The sequence below is a fragment of the Tiliqua scincoides genome, chromosome 4, assembly GCF_035046505.1.
Source record: "Tiliqua scincoides isolate rTilSci1 chromosome 4, rTilSci1.hap2, whole genome shotgun sequence".
Classification (NCBI taxonomy): domain Eukaryota; kingdom Metazoa; phylum Chordata; class Lepidosauria; order Squamata; family Scincidae; genus Tiliqua; species Tiliqua scincoides.
In genome coordinates, this window is record NC_089824.1 from 9,422,460 (window position 1) to 9,450,424 (window position 27,965).

General features: G+C 43.3%; 1 long non-coding RNA gene across 3 annotated transcripts; it reads left to right on the plus strand.

Moving 5' to 3' along the window:
- The first annotated feature begins 198 nt into the window (after positions 1–198).
- On the plus strand, positions 199–27,631 carry LOC136649381 (uncharacterized). Of its 3 annotated transcripts, XR_010794392.1 has the most exons (5): positions 199–314; positions 10,914–10,992; positions 14,477–14,593; positions 20,003–20,091; positions 21,569–27,631. It is a non-coding gene; the product is annotated as an uncharacterized lncRNA (long non-coding RNA). The 3 variants fall into 3 exon arrangements; XR_010794391.1 differs by lacking the exon at positions 21,569–27,631 and having other exon boundaries at positions 203–314; positions 20,003–20,784; XR_010794390.1 differs by lacking the exons at positions 20,003–20,091; positions 21,569–27,631 and having other exon boundaries at positions 206–314; positions 14,477–14,733.
- The last annotated feature ends 334 nt before the right edge of the window (positions 27,632–27,965 follow it).

Below are 27,965 nucleotides of genomic sequence, written 5' to 3' on the forward strand. Positions count from 1 at the left end.
CCGACCTGGCCCCTGTGAGTTCTGAGCGGCGCGCGCGCGCCCAAAGTCCTCCTTTTCCCCCCTCCCCTCGGCGCCTTGCGCGCGTGCTGCTGCTCGGCGCTTCTGATTGGCTGGGCTTGCCAGGTCTTGGCCCCGCCTCTTTCTTCCCATCCGGCGTGCGAGCTGGGGAAGGAGGAAGGAAGGGGCGGAAGGGGATTGGTTGCTAGGGCGGTGACGTCAGAGCCAGGGACGAGGGGGAGCGGAGACACGGAAAAGGTCAAACTAAAGGCGAGGAGAAGAAGCGGCGGGGGCGAGACCCCTCCCCTTGGATGCAGGTAGGGGCTCAGGGTGGCTGAGAGGGACCCCCGCTGCCCTCCCTGGAGAAAGGAGAGGGCCTGGCGAGGCTGAGGGGGCCCAGCCTGGGTCCTTTGCTGGGGGAGGGGATGAGTGGGCACCCCTCCCCCCACTCTGGCTTGCAGGGGGTGCCCCGGGGGCCCATCTTCCCTGTGCCTGCCTCTGGGGGGCTCACAGTGGGGAGCCCCGCATAAGCTCCCCCATCCCTAGAGCAGACAAATGCTGTCCCCACACACCAGGCCCTTGCTTAGTGGGGGGGCTGCAGATGCTTCCCTCCATCCACCCCCGAATGACCCTTTCCTGTGCCTCTCTCTGGTTGCCCCATAGTGGAGAGTCCCATATATGCTCCCCCCATAAGCTCCCCCACCCCTTGAGCAGACAAATGGTGTCCCCCCCACACCAGGCCCTTGCATAGTGGGGGGGGGGTTGCAGATGCTTCACTCCATTCACCCCCCAAATGTTCCTTTCCTGTGCCTCTCTCTGGGTGCCCCATAGTGGAGAATCCTACATATGCTCCTCCCATAAGCTCCCACCCTTGGAGGAGACAATTGGTAACCCCCACCCATCAGGCCCTTGCATGGTGGGGGAGGCTGCAAATGCTTCCCCCATCCACTCCCCCAAATGTTCCTTCCCTGTGCCTCTCTCTGGGTGCCCCATAGTTGAGAGCCCCAGATATGCTTCCCCACTCCTAGAGAAGACAATTGGTAACCCCCCCCCCCACATACACCAGGCCCTTGCATGGTGGGGGGCTACAAATGCTTCCCTCCACCCCCCCAACGGGAATTCCCTGTTTCTCTATGTGCCCCATAGTGGAGTATCCCACATATGCTCTCCCTGCCCCTAGAGGGGATAAGTGGTAACCTCCCCACACACACCAGTTCTTTTGCCCTTCGCTTGGTAGGGGGGCTGCAAATGCTTCCTCCCATCCAGCCCCCCCAAATGTCCCTCCCCTGTGTATCTTTCTGGGTGCACCATAGTGGAGAGTCCCACATATGCTCCCTCATAAACTCCCTCCTGCCCTTGGGGGACACACACAAGCCCTCACGCACCAGTTCTTCTGGTGTTTGTAGGGTGGGTGGCCTGCAAATTCCTTCCCCCATCCACCTCCCCCAAAATGTCCCCCATCTGTGTGCCTGTGTTGATGTGCTGCCCCCCATTCTTCCTGCCCTGTGATATTGTTCTGTGTCAGTGTGACCAAGTGTCGCAATTAGGGTGGAGCCTGAGGGGCACCTGTCCCAGTCGCAACACTGGGGGGTGCAGTGGCACAAGGCAGGCACTTCTGGGTTCTCCGTGGAGGAGGAGGTGTTGGTGGCTTTACGTCCCGCAAGAAGACGTAGAAGAGAAGAAATGGCGGGGGAGGGGGCGTAGAAGAGAAGAAACGGCCGCCAGCACCTCCTCCTCCAGGGAGAATTCAGAAGTGACATCAAGATGTCATGTGACTGCCTTGGATGCCAGGGCCTCTAGTTACACCTCTACCTCTAGAATACTGTGCCTCTGGGTATACCCCGTCCCCTGTGCTTCTGGTCCTCCCATATCTAGCTGTGCGTGTATATATGTGTGTACACATATATGTGTGTGTGTGTACACACACACAGAGATCTTGGCTTGCCTTGCAGGATCCTTGGAGGATCCTTTTCTGATAATATTGGGTGATAATGGTATGGAGGGAAAGACGTGATGTGATCAAAGCTCACCCCCTTGAACTGTTGTTTTTCAAGGAGTGGGGTGCCTGTTACCAGCTTTGCCCCCCCCCCGCTACTTTAGATTAACAGAGGGCCTTGCCATCACCTTCCACTTTTTGCCAAGGGAGGGAGAGCAGAGCCGCAGCAGCAGATTGATAGTGGCAGAGGCAGAGGAATCACTCGCCCCTTTGGGCTGTCATCTTTCTGGGCAGCATGCTTGGTTCCAACATGACCTGCTGATGAGCTACACAGGGTCCACCCCTGCCCCAGCTGCTTAACACTGGTAGAGAGCCTTGTCATCACTCTCTGCCTTTTGCTGGGCGAAGGAGATGAGAGTGGCAGCAGCATGGCAGCGGTGGCAGCAGCAGAGGAACCATGGGTATGTGCATGTGATAGAGAGGCAGAGGAATTTGTTGCTTTCCCCAGGGAAGCATTCACCTGTATGGAAACGGATGCTGCTCCAAGCCCCTATGTCTTCTGTAGAGTCCTTGCATTCAGAATTTGGACATGGACTTCTGTTCTCCTCCCATGCTCTTTCAATCTGTCCTCCATCTTCCCCCCCATTCTTTGTAGAGGATGAGCTGAAGGAATGGGGTTCCTCTTTGACATGTTCATCTTATTGTGTAACCAAGGTTAACAGTAGGCTGTTGTTTGATTCTCTTATGTACTTAAGGGCAAATAGGTACTTGTGAAGATAGAATACAACCCTTCAGATTGTATTGTTTTCCTTTTCTATCTAGTATCTTGCCTTTAAGGAAGTGGCAAACTGTTTGGAGCAAGGGACACAGGAAGCATTTCCCTCAAATTGCCCAGGAGAACTGACATGATGAATGGCAGACAACAAATAGGAGTTTTGTATAGCTCTCTTGTCTATTCTTTCCCTGCTTATCTACTTGAGAGTTCCTGGTAAGATCGAAAGCGAAGTTCATGATTCTGGGAGATTGTTGGTGGAAGACAGTGTATGAGATGAGATTTTTTTTAAAGTCCATGATGTCTAAGGATGAGGGACTAGAACTCAAACAGCAGCTTTATTTCCTCAGGGGATTGCAAAACTGGCTGGATTGAAGGCAAGCATGTTAATATGCTAGAAAGTGAGAGTGAGGCAGGAGAAGAGAAGTCTTAGGCTATCATGCATAGCAACAGGAGGTTTGCAAACTGAATTGGAAACTTGGGTTCTGCTTTCAGAAACTTCCTGCTGACAGCAAAGTTTTCCTGGGGAATCTGAGTTTTGATACAGCCTTACTGCTCAGAATTAAAAAATAAATAAATATGTAGTAAATGTATTTACTAATGTAGTAAATGTATTTAAATGTACATTACAATGTATTGTACCTAGGCATTGTGTAATTGACATACTGCATTTAAGAAGGAGGTGATGCCACCAGTATATGTGCATCTATTGTTTTGTAACAAGAAACCATACTGGTAACCTGTTTGCTAGAACTTGTTTCTTTCTTCCTGCTGGAGAGTCTGGGGGGCTTAATGAAGAAAGCATACGTGTACTTAAGTAGATAACTGTTTGGAAAAGTGTGAAACTTCCAGAATGAGAACAGCAGTCAGCTGCAGTTGACAAAGATGGGATTTTTTTTTCTCTGTAATTGGCTGATAACTTCTTGCAGTGCAGACTTATTTGTATCTGCTAGAGATATCAGTATGCTACTCCATACTACCCCACTTGCATGACAGCAATAAAGAATGCTAGTGACAGCAACATTTTCTCCTACTAATGAAAAATAAACATCTTAGTATTTTTACTACAGGGCAAATAATTCTTCCTCCCAGTTGGGTTTCCTGGGGAGACTTCTGCAATTTGTTGATTTGAGTAAGGATCAACACCTGATGAACTAATTCAGTTTCTGCATAAAGTAAGAAAACCTCATTAGTTTGCTGGCGCGACTGCTTATTCCTAAAGGCTTTGTTTCTGTCAGTTCTGCTGAAACCTGATTACCTCTTTGCAAGCAGTTTTTTGCGGGGGATGATCTATTTGTGAGGATAGATAAGCATAGGGAGTGGCTACATTTACCCTTAAAGCTTTGGTTTGTTGTGGTGTTATATACAGCAGCAGTTCTTAAACTTTCTAGCATTGGGACCAACCTAAAAAAAGTTCCACTTTATCAGCTTTCCAAGCCTCTGTGGCTATAATGGTGATTGGACAGCAGTGCTCCCTCCAAAGTAGCAGACTGTTTAATCCTTGGTGCACATAGTCTAACCTACCCTGTCAGTTTCATAAACCACCAAAAATTGTGTCTTGATCCTCTGGTGGGCTATGAATCCACAGTCTGAGAACCACTGAACAGTATTCTGATTACAACTCAGATGATGAAGGCATAGTTTCAAAAAGGGCAGTGAAAACAAAAGTGGGGATGCCACTGACTTAACAAATTGGATTGAAAATGAAACATAAGGGTTCTTTAATGTGCTTCAGGAAAACACGGTTCAAGTTTCTTAGCTACCGTCAGCATCTCAAAGTGTATGCAAGCAGCACTTAGTCAGCAGATCATTTCAGATCTTAATGACCTCGGTGGAATTGCAGAGGTCACTTTAGCACACAACAGTTCCCGACCTCATGGGATCTGTACTTTGTATATGAAGTGTTGCAATTAATTTTTTGAAACTAAGCAGGTATCATGGTTCTTGAGAGTAAAGGTAGCAGTGCTCTGATTTGATGATTTTCACCAGGGGTACTAATGCATTTGCACAGGTTCCTGCTGTTGATGCTTCTGGGAAAGCTGTGCAGTCATCAGGCGCCTGAATAGTGGGATGTGCCTCAAAGATTCTACAGTGGGGTGCACGTTTCTCTGACTTTGCTGACAGAATAAACTGGGGTGAAAGCAGGTTCCAGCAGCTAAAGTTGGAGCCATGTGAAGTTGGGAGCTGAGGTACGTCTGAGATTATTGGCATAGCTAAATGTAACTGTAAAAAGTTTGGGAGCCTTTGGCCAACTTTGTTGTACCGTGTTGTTGGCTTGTTTGTGGTGTGTATCTTGTAGATCTCATGCAGTTTTCCACTTGTGTTGCATATTTTAATTGCATTTACATACATCATCCTAAAAAAAAACACAGCTGTTGTACTGCAGTGAAATATTTCATGGTGTGAACAGTATCTTAGGGAGAGTAAAAGTGCTTCTGTACAGAGACAGGAAGAGGGATGAATACCTAGAATCCCTCTCATCCACTGTTGCTTGTTCCGGTTGCCAGGAGAAGGCAGTGTGTATACTCATAGAATGAAAAGAGTAGTGTGTAGCTATGTGGGCTGCCCTTCCCATGTGGATAGCACAAGCAGTTAGCAGGGGATCTGTTCCAACAACCGTTTTCTCTCTGGAGAGGGGAAAGGACTTTCTCTTTTCTTTCTGCTCCCTCAGGTGCTTCCGGCTAATTGCAAGAAATGTGTTTGTACATGTTCCATGGTAAAACATTCACAGCACTTCAAAGTCCTGTGTGGGATGTCCTCCTGCAACTCCAACTGTTCTGGGGAAACCTTGACTGCTTGTAGAACTTCCATGGCAAAGTTCCAAGTACTTTTTTCCCATTTTCCTCTGGAAGTTCTCATGTGAATGCATCTGAAAAATGTGCTTTCTTCAAACCAGTTCTTTGGGGATGTGTCCAGAAGCTAAAAGTGTTTTGGGAGCTGCACTGTGGTTCTAGCTCATGGCTTTCTGTATGTCTGATCAAAACCTGGCCTGTGAATGGACACTTGCATCCTTTTGAAGCCAACCTGAGATACTTTATTCCTAAGCCATAAGAAAGGCGGGACAGGGTGGGATGTTAACCTGGGAAGCAAGTTGAAGTGGTCTCAAAGAGCAACAGAAGGACTAAAAAGCCCTTGAAAGAAATCCCTTGGAACGAAGTTCGACAAATTTCAGGTTGTCCAGAAACATCCCAAAACATCCTTGTGGTGCCTGTGGAATGGTTGCAAAGCTGGTTGGGGCGGAGCCTTTGTTGTGAAGTGTGACAGCTGCTGCCTCCTCATCACTGAAGACTTGCTGGCAAGGAGGAGTAGGTCTCACTAGTAGTGAGAACAGCATGGCTGGGGAAGGAGGAGACAGAGAGAGAGGGGACTTTTAACTTGCATGCTGAAGTGGGGGAGCATCACAGAGGACACATGTCCTCCTCTCCAGTAGATACTCAAGATGTGTGTGTGTGTGTGTGTCTGCAGCAGCCCCTCACTGACCCAGAAAGGAAAAGGGGGAGTTTGTGAAAGCAGGTGAACATGCTAGTTTTTCAGCCATGTCTACTTGGAAGTAATCCTACTGAATTCAGTGGGATATACAGCCAGGTAAGTGTGTTTGGGATTCCAGCCTTGTTGTCATTAATTTTGAGAAAGAGAAAGCAAAGAGGAGAAGAGAAAGGAGGGGTGCATAATGGTGCCATAATGGGGGGGGGGGAAGGATGTAGAGAAATTATGTGGGTTTTGCAGAGAGACCTGGGGTTGAAATTTGGGGTTTTAGGGTTTAGGGAAGGAAAGTGGAAATTTGGAAGGTCAGAGGAAAAAGAAAGGAGAGAGTTTTTTGGGGTTTGTGCTGGAGACTGTGGCTGAGGTGTAGTTAACTGTAGCCTGAGTCATGTGGGGTTTAAGGCAGAAAGAGGGCTTTGAAGTAGACCCCCCAAATTTAGGCAGCAATCTTAATTAGTTTGAGATAGGGAAGCAGGGCAGGAGAGCCATTGCTACTTTCCTAGGGAGAAGAGGCATGCTGTGAGGTGGCCACAAGAATTGCTGTCCAGCCCATTCTGGCACTGTGGCTTTGGTTGTGCTTGAGGAGAGGAGGGAGAAAGGGAGGGTTACCAGTCCTGGGTGACAGCTTTGCAGGGTCATTCTTGGGATTGTGGCTGGAATGGAGGTGACTTAACATAGCACCAGCAGGTCAGTGAACAGCAAACCAACAGCAAGGCAGGATGCAGCAGAGGAATGAAGGCAAAAGGGGTTCTGTAACCCAACTTGTTATACCTTTGGGGTCTTGGGGAACCTTCCTTGTTATTTCATGGCTTACCTCTGATCCTAAATGGGTGCTGCTTTCCCCCTTGCATTTGGCAGAGTGTGCAGGAGCTAGATCAGGAGGCCAGTTGTCTCATTAGCATGCCTCCTTGATTGAGTTTGGCCATGGAGTTGTTAAAGACAGCCAGAACTGGGAATCCTTCTTTTGTTTTGCTGACAACTTGTTTTTCCCAAGTTGGGAAGTTCCAGGGAGGTGGCTTTTGTTCACAGGGTCAAATGTGCTGTGCAAGCAAAATGTGGTCATCCATGGAATTTTCTTTGGAACAGGCAAGGCTCCATCAAAGGGAGCAGGGAAGTGATTGCCCTGATCAAAAGTGGATTCCTCTTGGTTTGTTGAGCTGAGGTTTCTTGTCATCAGTCTTAAATCATGTTACTTACCTGGGCTATACTTTCCTAGCAGCATGTATACATGTTCACGCACATGTTCCCTGGCATGTATGAAGGTAAAAGACTAGTCGGGTAACAAGACATGTTCAGAAGTTAACATGAGGGAAGAACTGGAGTGTGTATTTTAGACGCAAACTTTTCCTCTGTTTCTGATTTGTGGCAACTTACGGTGTATGATTTTTTTGTGCATATTCCAAGAGTTTTTGACTACCATAGAGAGAATGGCTACTTCTGTTTCTAGGGAGCAATGCTTTATTATGGTTCTTGAAATCTTGGTAAGTGCATTCTGGGAAGGCTTGTAAAATTTGTAGAAAAGCAGCAGAGTGGAACTCTAGAGCAGGGGTGTCCAAACCCTGGCCCTGGGGCCACTTGCGGCCCTCGAGGCCTCTCAATGCGGCCCTCAGGGAGCCCCCAGTCTCCAATGAGCCTCTGGTCCTCTGGAGATTTGTTGGAGCCTGCACTAGCCCGATGCATCTGCTCTCAGCATAAGGGCAACTGTTTGACCTCTCACATGATCTGTAGGATGAGGGCTTCCTCCACTGCTTGCTGTTTCACTCTGTGATGCAGTAGCGGCAGCAAAGGAAAGGCCAGTCTTGCTTTGTGCAAGGCCTTTTATAGGCCTCGAGCTATTTCAAGAACTTCAATCATTCATATAAGTTCTTCTTTAATATAGTCATTTATGTAAACTTATGTAAATTTATTCAAATTTTAAATGTAAATTATTTATTTCCCCCCCCGGCCCCCGACACAGTGTCAGAGAGATGATGTGGCCCTCCTGCCAAAAACTTGGGACACCCCTGCTCTAGAGTATTCCCAGGTGAATCAACTCAGGTTCTTGGAGTGTAGGTCATGAACAGGTTTGGAAGGGGAGTCACAAATCTCTGAAGAACTAGCTTCAGGTAGGGCTGGAGAAGATGCCTGCTTGAAACCACAGAAAGCCACTGCCTGTAAGTGTAGGTAACACTGAACTACAAGGGCCAGTTGTCTTACACCAGGTGTTTTCAGAGTGTGGGTTGCAACTAGTTTTAATAGGGAGGGTCACAGAAATGTATATACAGGTGTACCCCCTGTATCTGTGGGGTTCCTTTCCGGAATTCCTCATGGTTTTGTGAAACCATGGATATGAGGGGATGCTCCCTCACTCTCCAGAGGCAAGAGGAGCTGGGTTCTCCTCACCTTCTGAGGGTCGTCTGAGGCCCATAGAAGTTGCTTGTGTGTCTAGAGGGAGCACACAGGGGCATGTGCTTGGGTCCCCTGCAGATCTGATCTGTGGATACCTGAAACTGTGGATATGGAATCTGTGAATGTGGGGGCCCCCTGTATTTTGGAGAAGTTGCAGTGGCAGAGTTTGAGAACTCGATTTATCTGTTCTCCTTGAGAAAGAACTGAAGAATGCAGTGTGATGCAAACAGTACAGAAGAAAAGCACTTATTCTTATTGAAACCTTTCCAGTGTCTTGGTTGTGTGAATGCTGTCTAGGCCACTAGATTTTGGTGAGTCATGGAGGTAGACCTGTTCTTTGTTTCATCTTTTCTCCCTCTTTCCCTTTCTGCAAATGAGCTTCTTGCCTGAAATGTCATTTGTAGCATCTCTTCCCTTAGCAGAATGTTTCTGGAAAACTTTAAAAGGGTTCAACAGAGTGACTTCATTCCTTGAGTATTTTTCAAGTCTGTGTGAGTCCCCAATAGCTTGGCTCACACGTACTGTAATCTTTTGCTCTTGGTGGAGCGAATAACTTCTAGCCAACCCTTATGTGGAGGTTGGCAAGTTCCAGTTTATTTGACGGATTTATGTATATGTTATGTTCTAATTTCTCTCTTTCAAATGATGGGAGAGATTGTGTGGGCAGAAGCTTGTACCTTTAGGTGGATGTAGGAGGAGTGGTAAACCTGTTCAGTCTGTGCAACAACTTCTTACAGATTCTGTGGTGGTATCTACCACCTTCTGTGCTTGCTATTGTGATTTGTGCTTCTGTTGTGCGCACCTGCCTTTGTTGTGCCAACCCTGCTTTTGTGGGACTAGCTGCAGAGTCAGTGGTGCCTTGTTTAACCAGACACTCACACAGTGTCAAATGTGCAGTGTGTGCTCATTCTTCCATCTACATGCCCATAGCTTTTGATAGAAAGAAGATGAAGACTGCCTTGTGTTCACTCTTCATAGTACAACACTGGTGGTATTCTTTCTCTCTCTCTCTCCCCCTGTTAATGTTAAAACTGTCTTGAAGGACAGAACGGGGTGTTGAAGAAAGATGCATAGTTATTGCAGAGGAACCTGCTGGCAGGGCTCAATGAAGCCAGATTGCTGTGATGACTGCATGGGTCCTTGTGGCAGTTCTAAGAAATTGTCTTCTCTCTCTCCCCCCCCCCCCCGAATATTAAACTGAAAAGTTGGGTCTGGTGATTTTAGTATTTGGGAATATAATGAGGCCTGTGTTTTAACAATAAATTTGAAACTTGACCTCATTCTAGTACTAAATAAACCTAAGCAGGTTTTTTGTGCAGGAGGGACAACACAAACCATAATGGGTGCTTTATACAGAATTTCTGCTGTGCAAAGTGCTTGAAATGTATTAACAGATTTTTGCCCTGTCCTTCCCCCTGCATTGGGAAGATCAAGGCCACTCACTCACTCACTCACGCACGCACTCACTCACGCACTCACGCACTCACTCACGCACTCACGCACTCACTCACGCACTCACGCACTCACTCAAAACAGTAAATATAATAAAACATGTATGTATAAGTTTATAAGAAGTCCCTGCATCTCTTAGAAATTTCTGTGTATTCCTACATGTACTGCTCTTGATTGCAGTCTAGGTGGGAGGACAGCTATCTCAGGTGGTCTTGGGATAGGCTGGTATGTATGGAAGGAGGTCGTCACAAAGGACTTTAAAGTAAAGTAAAGGTCACTAGGCCACAAAGGACTTTAAAGTAAAGTCAGTCTTTCACCTTGAATTGTGCCTGGAAATAAACTGGCAACCAATGTAAGTGCAGGCGTAATGGCTGAGGTCAACTGTATTTTGCACTAATTGCAGTTTCTAGACAGTCTTCAAGGGCAACCCCTTCTAAAGCACTTTTCGGTAATCAAAGTGAGACATCAACAAGGCATGACTGCTGTGGTTAGATCTGAATGTATGGTTGCAGCTGGTGTGCCATCTGAAGCTGGGCAAATTCTTATCATTAATAATCAGAGCAAACACAGTAGAGGTTGCTCCATTTACAGATGGAAATTGAGGAACTGTGTGACTTGCCTGAGATCTCCTTTAGTGATCATGACAGCTAGAGATAGACTTCGAGGCTAGGACTTGGACTTCTCCAATTTTTAAACTACTTTGCATCACTGGCTCTGTGAAATCTGGAAATGTTTCTGAGATCCAGGGAGAGCACTGTTGGGGATGCAGGATGATCCACAGGGGGAAAAACAGTGGGAAGGAGGCAAGACCCAAAATTATGATCATGCCACTCTTCAACAGAACCTACTTCATATTCTAAAATTCTCCTGTGTTTTGTTCCCAAGGTTAATCAGGAAGGATGCTGATGACCCTAATTGTTGACCAGGAGGCTGACTGAAAGTGGGAGATAGCAGCTGGTTCAAGGTGAGTATCCTCTTTACCGATGAGAAGGCCAGGAACCAGATGGGCAGGTTAGTACCAATAACACTGCCAAATATAGGGTGTGCCATGCTTGTTTCCTTGCAAAACAAGGCTGAGTTCAAACTGGGACTTGTTCAGTCAGTGTATGTTTATGGGTAAACAAGATTTCTGTGTCTTGCTGGAACCCACTCAGGGCCCACACCATATAGCAGTGAAACGCAAGGTGAGATGAGGCCAAGTGAAGTTCTTATCCTGTTACCTCACCTAGACATTTCTTTTTACTCCCTGTTGTGTATCAGAGGGCTGAGTCTAAACCTTCAAGGATCTCACATCTAGATTTTTTCGCATCTCCTTATTTCATGTACCAGAATTGATAAGCTCATGTGTGCACATGCTTGTATGTTCCTGTTCTGCACAACAGGAACCACATTGTGAAGGAAATGTATACAAGAAAAAATATGCAAGCTATTTATATCAGCTATTTATATTAAGGTTGGCATGCCTATCTAGGTTGAAGGCTATGGTTTACCATTATTGTATTTACAATTACAACACATTTTAGTATCTAAAGTTGCTCCAGCATCCTTATCAGCTTCTGAATCTCCTACACGTTTAAAAATATTTATTGAATAAGTGGAGAGAGAAGCCTACAATATTAGTTTATAGATTCTTGATATCTTAGTAAGTGTGATATTCAAAGCCTTGGAGAGAGTTGTACAGAGTTGGATTACCTTGTATAATAAATAGAAATGACTCTACCTACTGTAATAGCAAAAATGTTTTAGAGTTTACTGGACTCCACAGCACCTTTATAGGAAGTGATTGACCAAAGAATCCAATTACTAGTGTTGCAATTTGCCTGAAGTATCATTTAGGCACGTATAATGATACAATTCTTTTGGAGAGAAGTTACTAGCTGTATAACTTTTCATTATAAAACATTGATATTTGTAGACACTTTTGAATTATCGCCTATTTCATGGAAGTTAATTGCAGGACAGCGTAAATTTGCTCTTTGTGCCATTACTGTTCTAAAAGACTTGTAGTGAAGCGTTGGAAGGATAAACTATTATTCAATGGATTGAGAACCTTTCAACTATCAGCATTTAAATATAAGGCTTATAGATGGCGACTACATATGGATTTATTTTGGACATTAATTATTATTATTATTATTATTATTATTATTATTATTATTATTATTATTATTATTATTAACAACAGTATTTATATACCGCTTTTCAACAAAAAGTTCACAAAGCAGTTTACAGAGAAAATCAAATAACTAATGGCTCCCTGTCCCAGTAGGGCTCACAATCTAAAAGATGCAAAAGAGCACCAGCATACATCCACTAGAAAAGACACTGCTGGGATGAGGAGGGCCAGTTACTCTCCCCCTGCTAAAAAAAGAGGAGCACCCACTTGAAGAAGTGCCTCTTACTCAGTTAGCAGAGGTTCTAGAAGGTCTTTAGCGGTCTTTAGAAGACTTTTTTTTAGAGATTTATGCATAGATTACTTATTCAGATATTCATCTGCAAGAGGGATCTGAAGGCCTTAGAAGTGGACCGCAACAAGTCGGAAACCCTGGCCTCTGAGCGGCCCGCTTGGAGGCAGGCCGTGCAGCATGGCCTTTCCCAGTTTGAAGAGACACTTGGCCAACAGTCTGAGGCTAAGAGGCAAAGAAGGAAGGCCCACAGCCAGGGAGACAGACCAGGGACAGACTGCACTTGCTCCCAGTGTGGAAGGGACTATCACTCCCGAATCGGCCTTTTCAACCACACTAGACGCTGTGCCAGAACCACCTTTCAGAGCGCGATACCATAGTCTTTCGAGACTGAAGGTTGCCAACGACTTATTCATATGTTAAACAATTAAGATTGCTTATACATCTTTATGTGTTTATTCATTTTATGTATTCCCCCTTTTTCCTTGTTTGTTTTTGTATTTTTTTAAAAGTTTTTATTCACTAATAAAGGGGATGGGTGAAAAATGATTGACATGCCTGTCATTTGGCAACTCTTAACTCATTTCTGTCCAGCCCACAGGTGTACACATTTGATCCCTGTAGCATATATGCAACATTGGCAGAAATAACTTAAACAGGCAGTCGGATATTCCAGAATGCCACTGTATTGGTGACAGCTTATGCTTTTACATAGCATGGTGATGTGATTTGTTAGCAAGGGCGGGAACAAACACTACTTGTCCATTAGCCCTACTAGTAGAGGGGCAAACCTCATGGCAGAAGAAAGCTTGTCCTCCTGGCCACCAAAGAACCCGTTGTTTCACAACAGTTAGTTCATTTTGGTTTTGACTTGGCATAAGAGCATAAACTATGGACTAAATCAGCAGTTCCCAGGCCCACTTTTTAAAATGACACTCCTATCAGGACCCACCTAGGTTTATGACACTTTTAAAAAAAGGAGATCTAGAAAGAAAAATGTTTTTATTTATTACTTAAAGTAGTAATATTTTTATTTGTATATTTATTTACAAAAAACTTGGTCCATTTCTCATAATGAAGCAGCCCTAATGAACTTCAGTGAATACTCTCCTTCCTTTCCCACATTTTTTCCCAGAAAAATAATAATAATAAATTCTTTATTGGGGGCTTCAGCTAAGACACATTTCTCTGCCTATATTTATACATGCTTGCAAACCCCAAGAGTTGAGCTCTTTGCAGGGGAAGAAGCTGCTATCTGATTTTTGAATAGCTTCAGGGCCTGAGGCAATTGGTTATCTATTCTTGCCATTACCTGTGTTTATGTTGGAGGCTCTGCTCAGCCCTTCACAACCCACCAAAAATCAGGTTGTGACCCACCAATGGGTCCTGACCCACAGTTTGGGAACCATTAGAGTAAATGATCTTTTTGTTCTGAAAGAATGTTCTTTCAACCTAGTCTGTTCTTAATCCACAGAACACGGTGTTAGCACCACCCAGGCATCCAACCCAGTCCCCTGACTTCCTTGAGGGAATAGCACTGTCAAGGGCAGGAGGGAACCCCTGCAACAAGTTAAGAAACAGTATTCTGGGGGGATATATTACATTATCAGTCTCCCTTCAACACACCTAAGCCTTGCTGTTCAAAACCGAAAAATGCTACTTGGGAGTCCCTCCAAACTGGATCCCTTCTTCTTGGCACCAGCTTCAAAAAGGAGAGTAAATCAGGGAAACCTCCAACGAAACTCACAAAGCATGTGTAATGCTCTATTATTCCACACACACACACATCTGAAAGGGAAGTTTAAACAGACTACCCAAGTTAACCATATGTGACCAAGGTAGCAATTCTACACATATTTCTAGTAATAAAGACACCTGAAAATTGTGGGACTCCTGAACAAACATGCATAGGATGGCACTATAGTAAATATTGCTTTAACTGTGGTATTTTATGTGCATGCATGCACTCACACATACAAATATTGAACTGTGGATGGGCCATTCAGCTGTACACATGCTAACTTTGCTTTGTTTCTCCAACAGATCAGTCTTCTGAAAGGGAGGTGAGAAGACTGCACAGGGAACAGACATGCTACTGTCTAGGCACCAGTGGATAAGCTGACTAGGGTCGTGTGGAAAGGCACAAGGATCTGAACTTAAGTACTTGTGTTTTGAATGATACACTGTTTCTTTGCATGTTTGATATATGTCCAAGAAAACTGTGTATGGTGTGTTTGTAAAATTGATGCTCTAACATTTATTTTTTGAAAAAATAAATTATTTTTTAAACAGCAGAATAATCTCTCTCCTTGCATATTGTCAATGGCCATGTTCTAAAATAAGTTCCCGTTGAGGCAATATACCAGCATTCTTGATTATATTAAGCCATTTTGTGCAGTCTTGACAAAGTTGTGTGGCAGTTGGTAAACCTCATTTTGCATATTTCAAGTCCTCTAGGATGTTGTTAAGCCAGCTTTGGTGGTAGTACTTTTGGCATCATATACTTGCTTGACTAGACGGGAGTTGTTCATATGCCTGTATGTGGCCAAACCAGTGCAACCTAGATCTTAAAACCTGCACTGAAGGTGGTTTCTCATCTGCTTGAGTCCGTACATCTTTATTTCTCCATCGTTGCCACCACCTAACTTTCCTTAGTTTACATAGACAGTGGGTGGCAAAACTATCTATTTGCTGTTGATCATGTTTCTTTAGAGTCCAGGTCTTGCAGTCATATATTAAAGTAAGAATAATTGTCTTAAAAACTAATTTTCATGCTTCTTGAAAGGTGTTCTAATTATTTCCGGGCTGCATATGTTTCAGATACCTCCTAAGTAAGATAAAACTACCTACTTCTGTAATGGGTTCTCCACTAATTGTAATTTTACTACTGGTATTAGGTAGTTTTTTGTTTCGTTTTTTAACTGCCATGATCAGGAGAACAATAACACTTTCCATCTGCAATAGCACCTTATAAAATCTTGTTACTTCACAGTCCTGTGTATAGGTCTTTGTGGAGTTTGTCTAGGTTTCATTTTGTTCCTCCTGAAATGTTGGGTCCAATGTCTTTGAAATAGCAATTGTCAGAAAGTTGTTCCTCTTGAAAACAGTACCCTCCCTCAGGACTTGGGTAATATGGTTATCAGAATTATGCATATTGGTATAAAGATAAAATAACACATTCTTCTAGAACTGAGAGAACCAGTCAGTAGTCCATATCTGGCCCTGATTGTGCTTTTGTCTAACTCCAGATGGCCCTGACAAATTTTACTAGACATGAACATATATTTAAAATCATAAGAAATTGAGTTGCACATTGTTGCATCTTTCTGATTTTGTGTTTTGTAGAGCTTTATTTTTCCTTGCTAACAGTTTTCAAGAGTGTCTTATAAAAATTCAGTAAAACAAAGCATCATATAGATACAGTTAATTAAACCACTAAGTTAGAGCAGTAGTAAAAGTTACTTTCAGATTAAAATCTGGTTAAATGCATGTAAAATATTTTATAGTTGCATAACATTCAGACTTGCTAAAGAACACATATATTTAAAATCCACCATATCAAAATTAATATACAACTGTGTGGTATTTATGTAATCTCTAGATCTTCCTGTACCGATTTAACCATTCTAGTTCATTCTGGCATATTGAGAAAACATTCTGCAAAATAGCACTACTGGAGGCCAAAAGTCCCTCAGTTTTCTAAGACTGTAAAATAAACTGCATATCTTGAAAGCAGAGCCTAGGAGAGGGGGGTAAAGGGGATAATTTGTACCCAGACCCAGGGTCAGAAAGGGGGCCCAGGAGTCAAAAGAGGGGGCCCAGAAAGTTCCTGGGACCTGACATTTTCCTATCTTACCTGAACTCACTGCCAGGGCATAATGCTGGGGCACAACCATGTGCATGCAGTGTTAACTGCTGCTACAAGTCATACACACCAGGCCCAGGAAAGCATCCATGACCCTCCTTAACACAGTGTCAAATCTGGGAGGAATATGGCCTGCTACGGTAGCTCTTTGGCTTGTGGATCATGAAGGAGTGTATAGAAGCTCAGGGACCCAGCTGTGGAGCTACAGCTGCTGCAGAAGTTCATTTTGATCCGTTCTAGTGTGAGCCTAAATAAGATAATGCTAATATTCCGCAGTTCATTTTCTATATTTCAAAAATTTTGGAGAGACTTGGGAGTGTGTTTGGTTTTCCATATTACTTTATCTAGCTGCTAATGCTGCATGGTCGGGTAGACCTGGACTCGGCATCAAGAAGCCTAGTAGACCTGAGTTCTAAAGACTATTGTGGCTGTCAGCACCATCCCCCACCCTATTTCCCCCTCCCCATTCTGCCTGCCCCCATTGCCCCCCTTCCTCTTTGGGAAGGGGCCCAGAAGAAACTTTGTACCCCTTGCTAAAATTCTTCTCATAGGCCCTGCTTGAAAGTTCCCCACAACTTCTCCATCCGTTCTTGGGGTATGGGCCTGTTTTGGCTTTCTAGTGTCTGGCAAATGCTCTCCTTCAAGTAATGAGAGTTTAAGCCATGCCGTAGCATCTAACTGGAACAGTAATTGGTATGTAGGCAGAACCAATGGTTCCACTGTTGTGTTGACAGGCAAAAAAGTTGACATTACTATTAACTGCTCTCCCAAAATTTTGCGACTCTAATGCAGAACTACCTTATGTAACAAAAGACAGCTACAGCAAAACCAGCAGCTATCATCCCTGACCTTGTATATGTTAACTCTTTAGAGAGTATTATACCCTTGTATGGCCATTGTTATACGACTTCCCCTAAGTGGTAAGCTGACAGTAAGTTGAGAGCCTTCTCTAAACAGAAAAGGTGAGACCCTCATATGGCAGTACTATGCCATTTTTAAAATATATTGGCAGAACTTGATATTATGGTTAAAAAAAAATCTAATTAATGGCATAGTTGTCATAGTCCCTCAAGTAGGATTCGTGTGTGTCTGGGGTAGAGGCAAATGTAGTTTGTCCTTAATGTATAAAACATTCCAGGTAGTTTGCATTTGGTTTGTTTTATTCTGTTTTTATATTTATTTTATTGGAATTGTCATGAAACTGTTGTTCTGCTGTTATTTCATGTGGGTTCTTATTTTCTTACATTGGTATTAGAGTTCCTGGGGCTCCTTGGGTGTAAAAGCTTAAGGTGAGAATGATTGGGTTCATTACAGGATAAAAACCTTTAGAAAAGTGAACTTTGTTGTCTTCCTGGTGAATGAGACATAAGGGAGAGTTAGCCTCACTCTGGTGGTGTGAGTAAATGAGAGGAGCTAAATTAAATCTCACTAGTCAGCAAAAGAGTTAGAAGTTAGGTTTTTATCTCTTCTTGGTAGTTGTTTTTAGCAGGTTCACAAAAGGGTTTGCCTTGGGGGAGACCTACAGGTTTGGGAACTTCCTATAACTGTTGTACCTTTAGCCAACTGCATCTGGATTGTGCAGAAGCCCCTTTTATTAGTTGTAATAATTAATAAATCTTAATAAACTCTGTGTTTCTTATTCCTTTTCGTTTGGGTCTCATTGAGGTATCTGGGAATCATTACTCTCTTCCCTTCTAGGGTGCAAAAGAGGGGAATTAAAGAGAACCCATTAATTCAGCGTTTCTCAAACTTTGAGGGAGCTTTACTCCCACAGTAAGTTCTTGCAGGAGAGGGGCTAGGGCAGCGATGCGATCCCCAGGATCACGTTGCTAAGGTGGGCAAGGGGGGGTGCTTTGCACTTCAAGAAGGCAGGGTTGCAGCAGGCTGCAGGAGGTTCAGGGAACCCTTAGCAGCTCTGCACAGTGCTCCCCAAGGCTTGGAACTTCCACTAAGAGCAGGTGCAAAGCACCTCCTGCAAAACAGAAGTGCTGTGGGACTGATTTTAGTGAAAGTTCCAAGCCTCGGGGAGGGGTGCGCAGGGCTCCCCGCACCTCCTCAGCCTGCTACAGTCCTGCCTTCTGAAAGTAAGTGCAAAGCACCCCCCACACCCCCTCTTAGCGATACGATCCTGGAGATTGCGTCGCTGCCTCCCTCCCCTTCCCCCACCCTTTAAAGTGATGGGGGAAGCATTACATGGGTGGGTGGGTCATGACTACCAGTTGAGAACCTCTGCACTAATTAGTGTATGTAATAAGGAAGAGGAATTTAGACCAGAGAATCCCTCTAGTAATACTGGTTCTTGGGCTGGTGGCAGTGGGGTAGTTATTAAGGGGTCTTGCCCCCCAGGACCCTGACAGGAATACAGGTGCAGCCTATTTATCCACAGATTTTTTTTGTCTCAATACAGAATGGGGTGGGGGAACCAAAAGTCACACACACCTTTTCCTCCTTTGCTGGCACCTCCATCCATTGGCACCACTGGCATCCACTGGCATCCATTGGCATCCACTGGCACCTCCATCCATTTCTAGGCAGCCCAAAACACTGCAAAAAGGCTCTGCCTTGCCCAGGCAGGGAAATAGCCCTGGAAGAGGTTCCCCTTGCAAAGGAACAGTAACACTCCTGGAGCCCCTGAGCCGGCAAAGAGGCTGAAGAGGGGAAGGGGGGGGGCGAAAATCTCTGTAGGTAGAACAGGTGCAGCAAGGTGGAGCTCTCTCACTCACTCGCACAGGGGCAGGTGTGGTAGCAACAGAGGGGATTGCTTTAAAAAACCCAGAGAGAGTTTGCCAAATCCCCCCCCCCCATTGAGATGGTGCAGGCAATCACCGACACAAGCAAACCCCCCCCATGGTGGAGGCTATCATGGACACAAGCAAGCCTTCCCACCAAGCAAAGCATGAGATTTAGCCTACAATCCTCTCCACACTTTCCTGGGAGTAAGCCCCATTGACTGCAGTTGACTACAATGGGGCTTACTTCTGAGTAGAAACGTATAGGGCTGGACTCTTAAAAGATCAACATCTCATGTGAAAGAAGCCAGGCAGCTGGCAATGGGGAGGAGAGGGCTGAGTACTGAGGGGAGGGGATTATTAACAGCTGCCTTAGTTTCCTTCCATCTGGAAGTGTCAGGCTGCAGTGTATTTGTGAAACTCTATGGAATTTAGCACAACACGTTTTTGTTAATCGTGCCGAGTCATGGAACGGAACTAACGCAGATAAATAGGCTCCACCTGTATTACTTTTTTCTTGTGAGCTGATTTGAGGGCCATTCCAGGGTGGAACAGTAGGATATGAATCCCTAGGTAAATAAAACAAGTATGCATTTCATATGTGTATTTTTCTTGCTGGATAAAAGGATTGTGTGCATACGCAAGATCTTTATATGTTGTAGTGTATGTTTGCAGAGTATAGTATATGTTTGTAGTGATTGTAGTGTATGCTTGCAGAGATTTTTTTTTTATATGTGTCAGTGACATGATACTTCTTGGGATTCATTTGGGTTGAGTGGATATTCTCAACAGCTTTGTGGTGGCTTAAGCAACTTTGGAATGATGTCTGATGCAACAATGAGACAAAGCTGCTGGGTAAACTGTATTGTGAAAATGTTGTATGTAGCTTTGCCACAATTAGATTCACATGGAAGCCCCTTAAAGACAGGCAAATAGCACTTAATGCATATTTTTCCTCCTCTCATCTATTTGCAGGATGCTGACTTGATGGATACCTTGAATGTCCTTTTTGGCAATTTCCGAAAGAAGATCTAAGTCTCAAGACTAATCCTCCCAGAATGTTGGTAGGCTGAGAGGGTTGTTGCATATTTTTGATGAGTTGCCCTGAATTATCTGGACAAATGTTATTGGGTTCTTTTCTCTGTAAGTAATCTAGAAATTGTAGGTGTAGGGCAAAACCTCTGAAATTTACTGAATAGGGTCAGAATCTCTCAACTCAAACCAACATGTAGCTGTCTTTGTGAGAACCTCTCCAGTGGTAACTCAGAGACAGGAGAACAATGAAGCAGAATTTATGGACATAAGACTACTTTTTGCTGAATCAGGTCTATGTAGCTTGATACTGTGTTATCCAAGTGGCAGTGGCTCTGCAGAATCTCCTGTTGAGGTCATTCCTGGCTTACCTTTTTTTTTTAACTGGAGATGCCAGGAATTAAACCTGGGACCTCTCACAAACAAAGCAGAGTGATTCTCCTTCCTCTTTCTTCTTCCAATAATGAGTCCTTCCATGATTGAACCTTCAGCTATCTGTTGAAGTAGCTATCTTTCTTTTAGTGTCCAGTGTTCAACTCCCTACCTAGCCATAAGAACGTCCAGCAATATCAGCCCAGGGCTCTGATGTTCTTATGTGCATCTGGTCCTGCTCTGTGTTTTCTACAGCAGCTAGCAATATAGCTTGAGCTCTACATCTCAAGGTTTTACGAACAGTGTAAACATGAATGTATTTTAATAAATAGTTGACCAGGAGTGGTCAAACAACTTCTTAAAACTGATATATCGGTATTTTTTCAGTTTTCATAACAGAGATAGATATTTGCATGTGTTTGAAAAGCTGGCAAAAAAAAAGCATTGAGGCAACCTCTTTCCTTATCAGGTTTGACATAATTAGTGGTACTCAAGGACTTTTGAAGCAAAATACTCTCAACAGAGGGTAATTGAATAACCTACCTCAATTCCTCTGATTACAATTTATAATCTAGGACAGTGTTCTTCAACCTGTGGATTGTAACCTTGAGGGGATTGCAAAGCCTTATTTGAGGGGGTTGTGGCTACCTTTCAAAACCTGCCTCTTACAGGAACAAAAATGGCTCAAACTCCACTCTCTGTTATTTAACACCATTATCCACATCCAGGATGGGAGCGGGGTTGGGCTGGGATAAGCGGTTGGTTCCCAGCCTCATATTTTCTTGATTGATTGGTGCATGGCATGAAAAAGGCTGAAGACCAGTGATCTAGGATATTAGCAGGTTTTTCAGCACTGTTTGTGCTCCTTTAAGAAAATGCAGGAAGTACCTGTGTGCTTTTCTCCCCCCATGTCTTTGAATTACACACTTCTTAGACATTTTAATTTTTGTCTGGTAGCTGACAGAATAGAGCCTTGATTGAAATTTTGCCTGCTGTGGAAAGCAAGAAATAGATGAACGTGCCTTGCGCCCCTCTTTGAATGTAGCTGCCTTAATTGAAGCCAGCAAGATTTTAATTGGTGTGTTTGGGTATAATGACATTTCCAGCATCTTTTTATCATGTTAATGTCTCTCACAGATGCATATGTGTTGATCTCTTCAGAACTTCCATTCAAGTAGTCTTTGATGCTGAATTACCGGAACTCGGCACTTGAGCACTGCCTCAGTTCTGCTGCTGCTGAAGGGCTGCTTCCTTCTGTTACAACAGAGATGCATTTCAGCTGCAATTCAGATCAGTATCCCTGGCCGGAACATAGTTGACTCATCTCCTGGAACAGTTTATTTACAAGTGCATGTGGGCTGCGTCAGAATGGGTACTGATTGAGCCCCTGCATGCTATTTTTTCCTTCTAGCAAACCATTGGACCTATAAAGGGAAAGGTAAGTAAGTGAGGTGCACTACACTGAAAAAACCTGTTCTTTAGTGTCACAAAGCATGAGTGCCTGGACTGTTGAAACACAGGTAGTACAAAGAAATACACAGGTTAAGAGCTTACCAAGATGATCATCCTTGATCAAGATTCATCATCCCAGCCTGATCGCTAATATCAGAAGCAGGTTGTAACCATTTTTAAAAAATAGAATGTTGATGACTAACAAATGAGACCATTAGTAATCTGCCATGGGACATGGTGGTGCGGCGGGTTAAACTGCTGAGCTGATGAGCCTGTTGACCGTAAGCTTGGCAGTTCAAATCCGCGCTCCTAGGTGAGCGTCTGTTGCTTGTCCCAGCTCCTGCCAACCTGGCAGTTCGAAAGCATGTAAATGTTGAGTAGGTAAATAGGTACCACCTCAGTGGGAAGGTAATGGCGTTCCGTGCGCTTAGGCGTCTAATCATGTGGGCCACATGTCCACAGAAACTGTCTATGGACAAACGCCAGCTCTTTGGCTTAGAAATGAAGATGAGCACCGCCCCTAGACATGACTAGGCTTTACAGTTACCTAATCTGCCATGAGGTCCAAACAGCACGCATGCTACGTGACGATAACCAAGGAGAAATTCTGAAAAAAATCATTCTCCAGCAGTGTGTTGGGACCAGGGGTATAGTCTGCTGTACAAACAAATGGGTTTGTGAGTAGTTGGGCATCATTATAAAGCTGAAGGCATCTAGCCAGTAGAGGCTTCCCAGCCTAGGAGTGCATGCAGCCAGGAGAAGCACCTTATACAAATATGAACACTTTAAATCTAAGAGATACAACATTAAAGTATGGAGTATCTCTGTTTTACAACTTGGGAACATTAATTATTTTCTTTAGAAGTGGAACCCTGCAACTATAGCATTTGCCACACATAGCTGAAATTTGGCAGGGCTTCCAAATATTGTATAAAATTGCTTTTAAGGGCCACCTGTTGGCCATTTCTTAACAACGCTTGGACAGAAAACCTTGCTCTTTAGGTAAACTTTGCACAGATTGCGTAAACAGTGTCAGACAGTATTCACATAACACGTTCAGCTCTTTTCCCAAGAAAATCTATGAACCTTTCCATCTAAACTGTTTTGTGAACTTTTTGTTGAAAAAGTGATATATAAGTAATCAAAATTAATATTTAAGCCTCTCTGTGATCCAAAGCCTATTTGACACAAACTTTATCCTTTAGTGTGGCCAATTCCCATATCACTTTCAGAGTGTGAGAGTGCTCTTAACAAGCAATTTCAGTGAACATGGATTGCTTAGTGGGTCGTTTCTGTAGCAGCACCTATTTGCAATTTCCTGCCCTAGGAGATCCATGATCCACCCACCGCACTGTGAAACCTTTTTTGTTTTGTCAAGATTTTGGTCTGAGTTCTGGTCTTTGTGTGTTTATTTTTATAGTTTGTTTGCTATTGTTTCTCATTTTTAAAGTTGTTTACTTTGTTCTTATTCTGTTAACCATCTTGGGACCTTAAGAGAAGGAACATAGCTCAGTGATAGAGCACCTGCTTTGCATACAGAAGGTTCCAATGTCAGTTTCTGGCATTATTATTATTAAGCATATTTATGTAGTGGTTTTCAACAAAAAAAGTTCATGAAGTGGTGTACAGAGAAAATCCAATACGAAATGGCTCCCTGTCCCAAAAGGGCTCACAATTTAGAAGAGGCAGAAGAACACCAGCAAAAGTCATTAGAAAAGCTACTGTGCTGGGGTGGAAAGAGAGAGTTATTCTCTTCTTGCTAAATAATAGAGGAACACTGCTTGAAAAATTACCTCTTTCTCCAGCTAGCAGGGTATATGCCAGTAGAGTCTGGCATCCCTAGACAAAAATTCCCTACAGTCTTGGAAAGCTGCTGCTGGTCAGAGTCGACATTACTGAGCTTGATGGACCGACTCCATATTAGGCAGCTTCCTATATGCCCATGTTAAATGGTCCCGTTTCTGAACTAGAAAGGTGGGTTGTAAATATAACATGCAGATGAATGCCTTGTGGTGTTTCCTTCTGAAGTGTTGCATTTGCAGTGACATGACATGAAAGTTACGTCTGCGATGTTTAGACTATGACTGCTTCAGGCATGTAAGTCATCACTTGATTGTTGCAGCAATCAAGCAACACCTTACATGCATGTGTAGGAACTGCCTGTTCCAGAAATTTGTGATGCAGACAAGTTGCAAAAAAAAAAACAACACAATTGGGTACAACAGCTATCTTCTACCCTGACACAATGAATGCTGAGCAGAGAGGGGAGGCAATCTAAACATTAAAAATTCTGTATTGTTGGATTTACACGCACATGATTCATCATTATAATTATTAGAATATTTATATACTGCTTTTCAACAAAAATGTTCTCAAAGCAACATATACAACAAAGTAAATGAAAATATGGTTCCCTGTCCCCTGATTATACCACGAGAAGCCTGCTAATCTGAAGCAAAGTGCTGCAAGTTCAAACCCCTGAAAAAAAATTACTAAGATTTTGCATCACTGTGTAAATGTTACCTGAAGCACTTCTATCTGTGAAGCATCTTTCACGTTACGAGTGTTCTGCAAACATCCTTTCATGTGAAAGGAACTTGCTTTCTTCGAGGGTAAAATTCTTAGCAGGAGAGGGCTTCAAGAACTCTTTGGCCATTGAGGAGGAAGTTCAGCCTACAGAATGTTTTGCAAGGCTTTTGTGCATCTGGCAAAAGATGATCTCCATACTTGAAATATAAAACATGCCGAAATGACAGAAAATTCTTTTTCTGTTGTGATTGAGCCAAGAAATACTGTTGTAGAGGGACTGTGCTACTCCTCTTCAATGTTAGTGTTGGGTAGTGCTCTTTGAACCACAGCACCTTCTGAATCACAAATCTTAACACTAATCCTTGATTCAGATTTGAGTACTTCATTTTACAGCATGTATATTCTGAATCACTTCCTGAGAAATGCTGAAATTACAGAATCAGTATTTAATTTATGACTTCATTTCTGCTTTTCTGAGCATACATTAAGCATGGCCTGAACCATACATGACATTAAGCATATGATTTGCCCTTTTATGTTTTTTCTCCCAAAATAGTCACTCTTGTGGGAACAGAAGCTGAACTGGATTGGCTCTGGGGATGGTGGGGCATTTGTCCTGTGCCTGTGTTATAATCTCAATCTGGATTTTGCATCTCCTTCTGGTGATTGCTTTTCAGTAGGAGGAACGAGTTTATAAGGATGAATCACACATGTGACATAGTGTGGAAAGGAGTCCCTTGTCTTGCACCCTGCCTCATTGCACAGAGTTGTGTACCAAAGCCAGAGATATCACAAGGTTCTATAGCATGCCCTCCATAGTTTCCTGCAGCTGCTTGTGGCGACAGTGTCTTATAGCAGCCCAGCACGAGGAACCAGCAGTCTCAACTTTTTGTCAGTAGCCCTTTATGACTAGCTAAGGCTGCAATCCTCTGTACAGTTACCATTTAAGAAAAACCTATTGAAACACAGTGGAACTTGCTCAGGGTTGTGTTTGGAGGTTGTTTACTAAACTGTGAACAGGAAAACAAAAATCTGCCTAACGATTTAATTGATTTTCCTCTAACTTATTTTATAACATAGGAAGAAGAAAGCTCTGTCATGTGCATTTTTATAAGTAAACCCACTGCATTCAATAGAGCATCATTTGAAATAAGTATGCCAAGGATTGCTGTTGTGGACTGTTGGTAGTAGAACCTGTAAATATTTTTAATTGATGTTGTAGTTGCAGAAGAACTGCATATTCTAATAGCGATATTTTATGTGCACAGTGCTGGTACAGAGACCTGGTATTCAGGTGTATAGTGCAGTTCTGTTCACACAAACTTGGAATAAGTCCCATTCTGTTTGATTGGGGTTGTGCATAGGACTGCAGCCTTAACAAAAGGAAAGGATTATAAGAGTGGTGGCAACTGCTTCTTCCATCAGATTTAGGCGTTCTCATTGTTCATGTTAAAGGAGAAAGCTATTATAATGTCTCTCTCTAGCTTCATTCTCAGCAGCTTAATTAGTCAAATACCATTCCAGTTCTAGAATTGCCCATGGAGTGTCTAGTTGCAAATAACTACTTAACAATTTGTCCTGGCCGGGGGAGGGTATGTGTGTGTGTGTGTGTGAAGGTCAGTGTGTTCATAGAGATTGCATGAAGTTTCCTCATTCAAACAAAGATAGTGCTCCAATAAGAACTCCTTGCAGGAAATGTTTTTAAACAGAATATTTGTTAAAATGAGAAACGACTGTTCCATTTCATAACTTGTGCATCTCATCTCTTTATTCCATGTTTTTTTTTAAAAGCACAACCCCCATCTTTGTTCCTTAGTGAGCTTGCTCTTAATGCCAGTATGATCACTTGCCAGAAAAATCCTTGGTCTCTGAGTGTTTTTTTTTTTTTTTTTTTTTGTTCTCTGTAGATAAATCATGCAGGACTTGTAAACTTCTTAGTAGGTTACTGTTGAAGAAATGATTCATCTGTTCTATGACTCAGAGCTGTGATACCCTCATAACATTATTGGTGAACACTTCCGTTTCTGCCAATTATTATAATGAAGCCCTACTGCCAAAGTTTCCATGTACTGGGAACTGTGTAAAAAAAAAAAAAAAAAGATTCAGAGGGGCTGTTAAGGTGCAGACTTGGAATGGACCAAGCCCATCTTCATTCCCACAGCCCACTTTGAAGATCACATAACCTTCTGTGCAGATATAGTCGGCACACTGTTGGGCAGCATTATGATCGAATGATTTTTGAAGTCAATCAGATTATATTTGCTCACTTGATAACATCTGCTGGTGAGTTTCTCAGGCCTTCTACTGTGCTGCCAATGGGGGGGGGCTCACATCCCCCAATGACCCAACCAAATAATAAATGACCCTCTACCAAATTCCTGCGGCCCACCTGGAGACCATGGCATACCAATGCGCCATGGCAGAGTGGTTGAAAATGGCTGGGTGAGATGATATTTTGGATCTTGACTGGTTTTCTTCCTATCTGTGTGAGGATTCCAAACAACCACTGAGTTGTAACTTGGGAAGAGATTTCACTGTGAGCGGCCACTATGAATCTCTGTTTCATTTCCCCCTCCACCCTTTTTTGTGATAGAAAGATAATCTTGCCTAACTAGTTAATGCCATTTTTTTAAAGTTACAGGATATTAAAATAACACTGCCATTCAAAAGCAAGCCAAACTAGTTCCATTTTCAATGACTAAAGCCTTGTTCGAATAGGAGATACAGTATAGTGCTTCCAGAAGATACTGTTTCTGGCTTGCACCTGGACTTGGTCATGCTTGATTGCCCTTACCTGATCCTTTTACAAATCCTTTTCTCTTGAATCTTGCTGACTTGTTCAACTATGTTATAGCCAGTGCCTGTGAGTCGAGATTCAGCTGATTTTGGTCTCTTAATTGTCATTCCCCCCCCCCATCTGACTTTTTCTTTTTAGTGCTTCTGAAAGTTTTTGTGTGTCAACTTTTTGTTTTGATTTTGGGATTCAAGATAAACAGTTTACTATTGCTGCTTTTGCATGGTGCATGTATGGATAACAATTTGGATAACAATTTTGGATTGGGAAGATTTCTGAAACTTAAAATTGTTTGGGAACTGATTTAGCATATATATTTAGCACACATACTTGATTTAGTAAATAAAACTTTAACAAGTCACATGCTTTATAAATATGTGAAGTTTTTCCAGTGATTAAAATGGGGGTCAATAAAATATACTTAATGTGGCTATATCTCAGATTCAACTTTGCTTTTACTTTCAACCTGTCAGGTAAAATCAGAATTTTTGCTTTGATTTTACTTAAGAACAGCCCCACTAGATCAGGCCATAGGCCCATCTAGTCCAGCTTCCTGTATCTCACAGCGGCCCCACCAAATGCCCCAGGGAGCACACCTGACAACAAGAGACCTGCATCCTGGTGCCCTCCCTTGCACCTGGCATTCTGAGGTAGCCTACTTCTGATAACAGGAGGTTGCACATACACATCATGACTTGTAACCCATAATGGATTTTTCCTCCAGAAACTTGTCCAATCCCCTTTTAAAGGCACCCAGGC